Source organism: Impatiens glandulifera, unplaced genomic scaffold (genome assembly GCF_907164915.1).
Source record: "Impatiens glandulifera unplaced genomic scaffold, dImpGla2.1, whole genome shotgun sequence".
In the NCBI taxonomy this organism is placed as follows: domain Eukaryota; kingdom Viridiplantae; phylum Streptophyta; class Magnoliopsida; order Ericales; family Balsaminaceae; genus Impatiens; species Impatiens glandulifera.
Window position 1 is genome coordinate 1 of NW_025919095.1, and position 6,729 is coordinate 6,729.

A 6,729-nucleotide genomic window follows, 5' to 3' on the forward strand; every position below is an offset into this window, starting at 1 on the left:
TATATTTGAGCTCGAGTTCGACTCGACTATATTACCTACAAACTCGGCTCGACTCGAAAACTTGAATAAAAAATTAATTTTCAAGCTCAAACTCGAGCTCGAACCAAATTTATTTATAAAATTAAAATATCAAATTTTCATATATATTAATAATTTAAAACATGATATTTCAAAATTAAAATATGAAACAATCATATTTATTGAAAATTCTAAAACATAATAATCCAAAACATTAAATCACCATTACTAATCAAAATTCTAAAACATAAAATTCAAAAATTAAAGTACAAAACTATAAAAATTGTTTGAACATTCAATATATTAATCTTTTTAACTCATATTCTTTAATCATAGCACACGTACAACTATCAACTATCTGCATTTAATAATATGAAATGTTTAATCTTAAAAATAATTAATATAAAAAATAAATATTAAAACAAATAACTAAAACAATTTATTATAATATAAAACAACAATTTATTATTTATATATTATTAATCTTATAAATTATTTTTTTCTCTAAACATATTATATATAATATATATATCCTTTTTTCTCTCTCCATATTATATATAATAAATATATTAATTTTTTTTTCTCTTTAAATATTATATATATTATACTTTTATTATATAAAATATATTAACATTTTTTATCTCATCCAATATTATATATAATATACTAATTATTATATCCATAATATTTAGTTTTATTATATATAATATATTAACCCTTTTTTAATCTCTTTTCAATATAAAATATAAAGTATAATATACTTTTATTATAAATAAAATATTAACCATTTTTATTTCTTTTTATGCTAAACTAATTATTATATCTTAACATTATTTTTATTATATATAATATATTAACCTTTTTTTTATCTCTTTCAATATTATATATAATATATTTTTATTATATATAATATACTTTTATTATATATAATTTATTAATTTTTTTTATAATTTTTTTTTATAGCTAATCAGTGTTATTCTTTATATTCATCCAACCTATGTATAGAATAATCGAAGTCTAAGTTTATCCTAATACATGAAAAAAAGGAATATATAAGCATAAATTTCTTTTAATATTTAAAAAAAAGATAAACAAGACTTACCTTACCATTGAGTTCACCAATAAAATAGTTTTTTCTTTTCTTTATTGCTGGATTTCCTTAAGGTAAAAAAAAATTAAAGTTAAATAAAAAGCAAAAACAATTATCATAAAAGTGAAAATAAATTTATTACCTGTAAGCCTCTTCTGAATGAGATCAATATGAAGACGAAAAAAGAAGAAAATGAATAAATGAAGAGTGAAAAATATGTGAAGACTAAAGAATAAGAGATTAAGAGCTAAGGAAATGGTGAAGAATGGATGAAGAAAAGATTAAGAGTGAAAGAAATGTGAATGAAGAGTGAGCCAAAGAAATGGTGAAAATGGAAGAGAAAATGAAGGAAGAATGAAAGAAGATGCGATTAAATGAAGCGATTTAGATGAAGAAGATTAGGTTAGATGGGAATGAAAGAAGAAGCGATTAGATGAAGAAGATTAGATTAGATGAAAAGTCATAAATATGTTAGAAATTAGGGTTTTACTTATGGATTGTGGGCCTTTATATGGACTTTGAAGAGAAAGAGAGGGAAAAAATATATTATTTTAGTTTTAATATTAAATAAAAAAAATTATATATTATATACTTAGGCTCGAAAAAGCTCGATAAGCCATCGAGTAAGCATTATATGAGCTCGAGCTCGACTCGAATTTTAAACGAGCCGACTCGAGCTCAAAGTTAAGCTCAAGTCGAGCTTTGACCGAGCGACTCACGAGTAGCTTGACTCATTTGCAGTCCTAATTACGCATGAAGGACATTATAACATATTACACGTTAAGTGAATTCACTACAACAAAAAGGACTTCTGGAGACCCTTAAAAAGACTTCTGTCAACCTTTAAAAGCGTCACCAAAAATATCACCGACCCTTATTTTTGCGTCGCCATAAGCAGGGTCAGCGCAAGTTATAACAACACTTATTTAAGCGTCGATAACATTAATTTAAGCGTCGTCAAAGCCCATTTCATTTTTAACATATTTTTATTTTAAATTAAATAAAGATTTCCTATTTAATATTGACATTCAATATTAACATTTTAAATAATAATAAAATAAACATAAAACACTATTTTTTCATAAAATAATATCATAGTCAAATAAATAAATAAATATTAATTACCACATTACAAAATTTTAATAATGTTCTATTGTTCAAATAAAAAAACATTATGTTCCACTTTATTTTCAACTACAAATGAACTCGAGCTGTTGTGTATGTCTTTGAATATGTTTGTGAAGATGACTATTCTTGTCAGAGAGCAGCTCACCAACAAAAAAAAAACTTTAAACATTAATGGAACAACATGATAAACAAAGATGGATCATTAATCACCCAACAAATATTGACAAATTCAAATAAATCTATTTAAATATTGCACTTACAACTATGATGTTCATAGGCTCCTTAGGGTTTGATGCAATAGAATTTGTTGTAATCTGTAACAAAAATATTCAATTCATAATTATCTGAGATAAGGACAAAGACAAGAACCTTAAGAGTCTAGAAAATACACATGGCAATAAGTTATGTAAATACAAAGAATGTAAAAATTACGCAATTTGAAATGCAATCAACCATGTTTAATGACTTAACTAGTATCTCTAGCCATTCAGAATCATCTCTCTAGAGCTACAAAGAACTGTTCTTTTAATTTAACAAAAAAATAAAAACTATTGAAAAATAACATTTTTAGAATTACCATCATGATGAGCTTTCTAGCTGGTGATGACATCTGCCAATCATATAACGCAATTCTACATTCACTAAACCCAAAAATAAAATTAATGAATTATTGGTTCAATCAATACACATTTTAAATCATTCATCTAAAAATACCTACCTTCTTGATGTTTCCAAAACATTTGATTCTCCAGGGTTTAATCGAACAAATATATGTGTCTTTATTCCACTACTGGTTGAGACCTGTTTACACGTAACAACAGGTAATTCAAACTCCACATCATTCAAAGGCTCGATGAAAGGAAAAAAAGAAGAAAGATTAATACCTATTGGGGTCCCAAATGTCTAGTTAAGCACCAATAGTGGCGAAGAGTGAACCATCCCATTGGTAATCAACATCCCTAAAAAATCGCCCCAAATCAACAACTTGTTCATAACAATACTAATCTAATATAAATCATCGCTGAAACAAGGTATTCATTATCTTGATATAAACATACCATAATGCATGCTTTCACACATAAACGGCGGCCTGAGGCTGAGTAGAAAAGATACATCTCTTAAATAACAAAGAACTTGTTATTTCATTTTCGTAAAGTATATAGTAACATGTTCAGAAAACACTACCTTAGCTAGGGATGGCAATGTTTCCCCGACGGTTCGGGTACCCGAAGAAACCGAACTATTCGGTTCGGATAATTTTGTTGATTTTCGGTTCCGGGTTATTTCGGGGCAGAACCAATCGGTTCCGGGTCGGTTCCGGGTACCCGAAAGAAATTTTAATAATGAAAAAAAAATTGGTTCACATTATTTGTTGTTCGTAGTTCGGTTGAATCGGTTCCTCTAGTCCTAACTAATGAAAGAATTTTTATTTACTTTATATTTTCTCATTTATCTGTTCCTCCATGTTTGTCGGCTGCTGCCCGCTTAGAGAGAATAAGAGTATAAGACAGGAAGAAGAAGAGAGATATAGGATAGAGAGAATGATTTTTTTTTAAATATATACACTTTTAAAATATTATTTATTTGTATATGATATAAAATAGAATTTCTTGTTTTATTTTATTTAATATAATATTTTATAATTATTTTTATTAAATAATTTTTTAAAGTTTAATACACATGAATATATATTTTTTAATTTATCATCAAATATTTTAAAATATTAAAATTTTGTTCAATTTTATTTAAATTATGTTTAAAACATATAAAAACTAAAAATATATTAGGTTAAAATTAGTTAAATAAAGAAAAAACAATATAGTTTTAAAAATCGGGTCCGAGTACCCATCGGTTCCGAACCGATATTTCGGGTAATTTAAGTACCCGTTTTTTTCGGGGCAAATTCGGGTCCGGTTCGGGTCCCCGAAACCCGGAAATTTGTCATGCCTAACCTTAGCAGAATTACTAGACAAATTATCTAAAATTGTATAGGTAGAAAGAAACTTGAACATCCCAGAGTCTCACTTTAGTGAGAAAAAAATTTAAAGCACAGGTGGGACAAAACAAAGCACATTGTTTAAGATTTTATCTTTACGGTTGAGTCCATTCCACATGAAACAAGAAGACGTTCATCTGTTCATGAAACAAGAAGACGTTCATCTGTTCACATTGTCAAGCCACGTACAACACCTTAACCGGGAAACTGACAAACTGTCCGCCTTTTTTGGGAACTAACAAAGATTTTACCCATGTTTCAAGCTGCTTGTCCCATATATACTGTCTCACATAACCGATAATTCCGCACACCAGTTGTTTCTTTTGCCCGTCGTCGACTCCAACGAGTAACGAGTAATCCATCACATTTATCGACTGCATAACAACAACAACAAATTAATCAAAATTATCCTCCAAAACTTAATTAAAAATTTGAATTTCCAATAAACTCACTCTCGTTGAGAAAACTCGTGTTGTTCCACACTGCCCATTGCAAAGAACACTTAGATTTTGTGCTCACGTATAAAGGGGAAGCGTTCATATCGTTCACAAAATTCTGATCAAGAAGAAAGTCTCCTAACGAACCCTCGCTTGAATTAAACCTAGCATGAAAGGCCCCTTTGAGATCATACTGCCAAGTTATATTACTAATACGGCCAACCCAAAGGTTTTCCATCACCAACACATTATATTTTATTTCCTTTCTGTTCTTACTTTGTTGAATACTCACCTGCACGCATTTAATCCCCATCCTTATATCAGTAACTCTTTAAAAAATAATCATAAAATAGAAACAAAACTGGTAAACCCCTAGAATCTTTGCAAGACAAGTTCTTCTGTAGGAACTTGGACAATTCCTCAAAAAATTGTAGTCCTCTGGTGTAAACCTCTTAAGGGAATGAGAAATAATTTCAGAAACGTTGAAGCATATACAAGGCGAAGCATATTGTATAATGAACTGACCAACCTTCTTTATTTCTTTCTTAAGAAACTCTCCTCTTATTGAGATATCAAACTCCAACATAGGAGGCGACATACACATGGAATAAGTTGTCAGTCAGTGTCTTAACATTGCTACCATGGGGCCTAATCTGCATATTCCACATAAACGGGTGAAGATGTATTAACCTCAAGAGAAATCATTCTACAAAAATATCCTAGACAATTCCTGCATAAGCCTCCTTTGTTCAAAACTTCACTTATCTAAAATAATTGTTTCATCATTACTTTTTTTGTTTGAAACCAGGGTTTCCCAGGCTAAGCATAAAATCCCACAGGCATTTCACTTGAAATTCCACTTCAATCAAGATGCTTTCAATGGGTATTCTTAGTTCATTATTCTTAGCAGATGAGCCTACTCTAATTGGGTTGTTTGATCATGAATTTTTCTTTCACTTAGACAATAAAACTATGTTACAAATCTGAGACGAATTTCAGCAAAAGACGAAGAAGAAACTTACAATAACGCGAGTCACATTTGAACAACCGACATTATCAATCATGACCCTGCGAAGAGCAATAACAAAGAAAAATCATAGAAATTATCAACCAAAATCTTTTGAATCCTTTCTTACTAGAGTCAATTGCGAAACACGATTGGGAAGATGACTAAAATTAGGGCACAATTCATTGAAAAGTCAAATTCGAAAAGCTAGGTCAAATTTACTGTATATTATATCTTTAGTTCACCTAATAGTATTATTTGCAGCAAACGAAACAAGGAGAAAATTGATTCAGAAACAAGAGAAAGATTTCAACTCACTTTGGCATCGTCATCCTAGTGACAAGCTTCTGGTATTCATCTAAATATGCAGAGCAGCAGAAGTCCAAGTCATCTTCGTTCTTCTTCAGATCAATCTTCAAATCTTGATTTCGCAAAATCAACTATAAATCTAGAACCATAAATTATCTTCGCTATGAAGAAGACGACGATTTTATAGAGCCAGAATTGTCTTCGCTAGTCGAGTGACAGTGCGATTTTTCTAGGGAAGGGAGCTCACAGTTAGACTACCCACAGCAGGGTGTTAAATTTTTTCATTTAACATGTCATACAGCAGCGTGTTATTCAAAGTATCAAAATTACTTTTTCACTTTCTCTCACTTCCACATCATTTAAACATATACATAATTTCATTTTTTTTAACCACAAACAATATTATTCATCACTTGATAAATCAAACATACAAATATTATTTAAAACGAAGAAGAAAACAAACACTCTAAACAAGGATGAAAGAGTTTGAAGATTTTAAAAGAAAGGTGATACAAACAAGGATGATAATATGGTAGAAAATTTCTGAAATTTTTTGGTGTCCAAATGACACAAACCAAGTCTCTATTTATAGATCGTGAAAAATAAAAAATATTGATATAATTTTTTTTTTTTTATTGATCAATCATTATTAAAATGTATTTTTAAAATAAGAAAAGTAAAATCAAAAGTAGATATTATCCTGCCATATGGCAGGATCTCATTGGCCAAACAAAATTTGACACCC

General features: G+C 29.1%; 1 long non-coding RNA gene across 1 annotated transcript; it reads right to left on the reverse strand.

The window, feature by feature from the left end:
* Window positions 1-5,198: 5,198 nt before the first annotated feature.
* Window positions 5,199-6,224, reverse strand: LOC124917419. Its single transcript, XR_007097134.1, has 3 exons — window positions 5,994-6,224; window positions 5,692-5,737; window positions 5,199-5,322 (listed from the first exon to the last, which is right to left on the reverse strand). It is a non-coding gene; the product is annotated as an uncharacterized LOC124917419 (long non-coding RNA).
* Window positions 6,225-6,729: the final 505 nt, after the last annotated feature.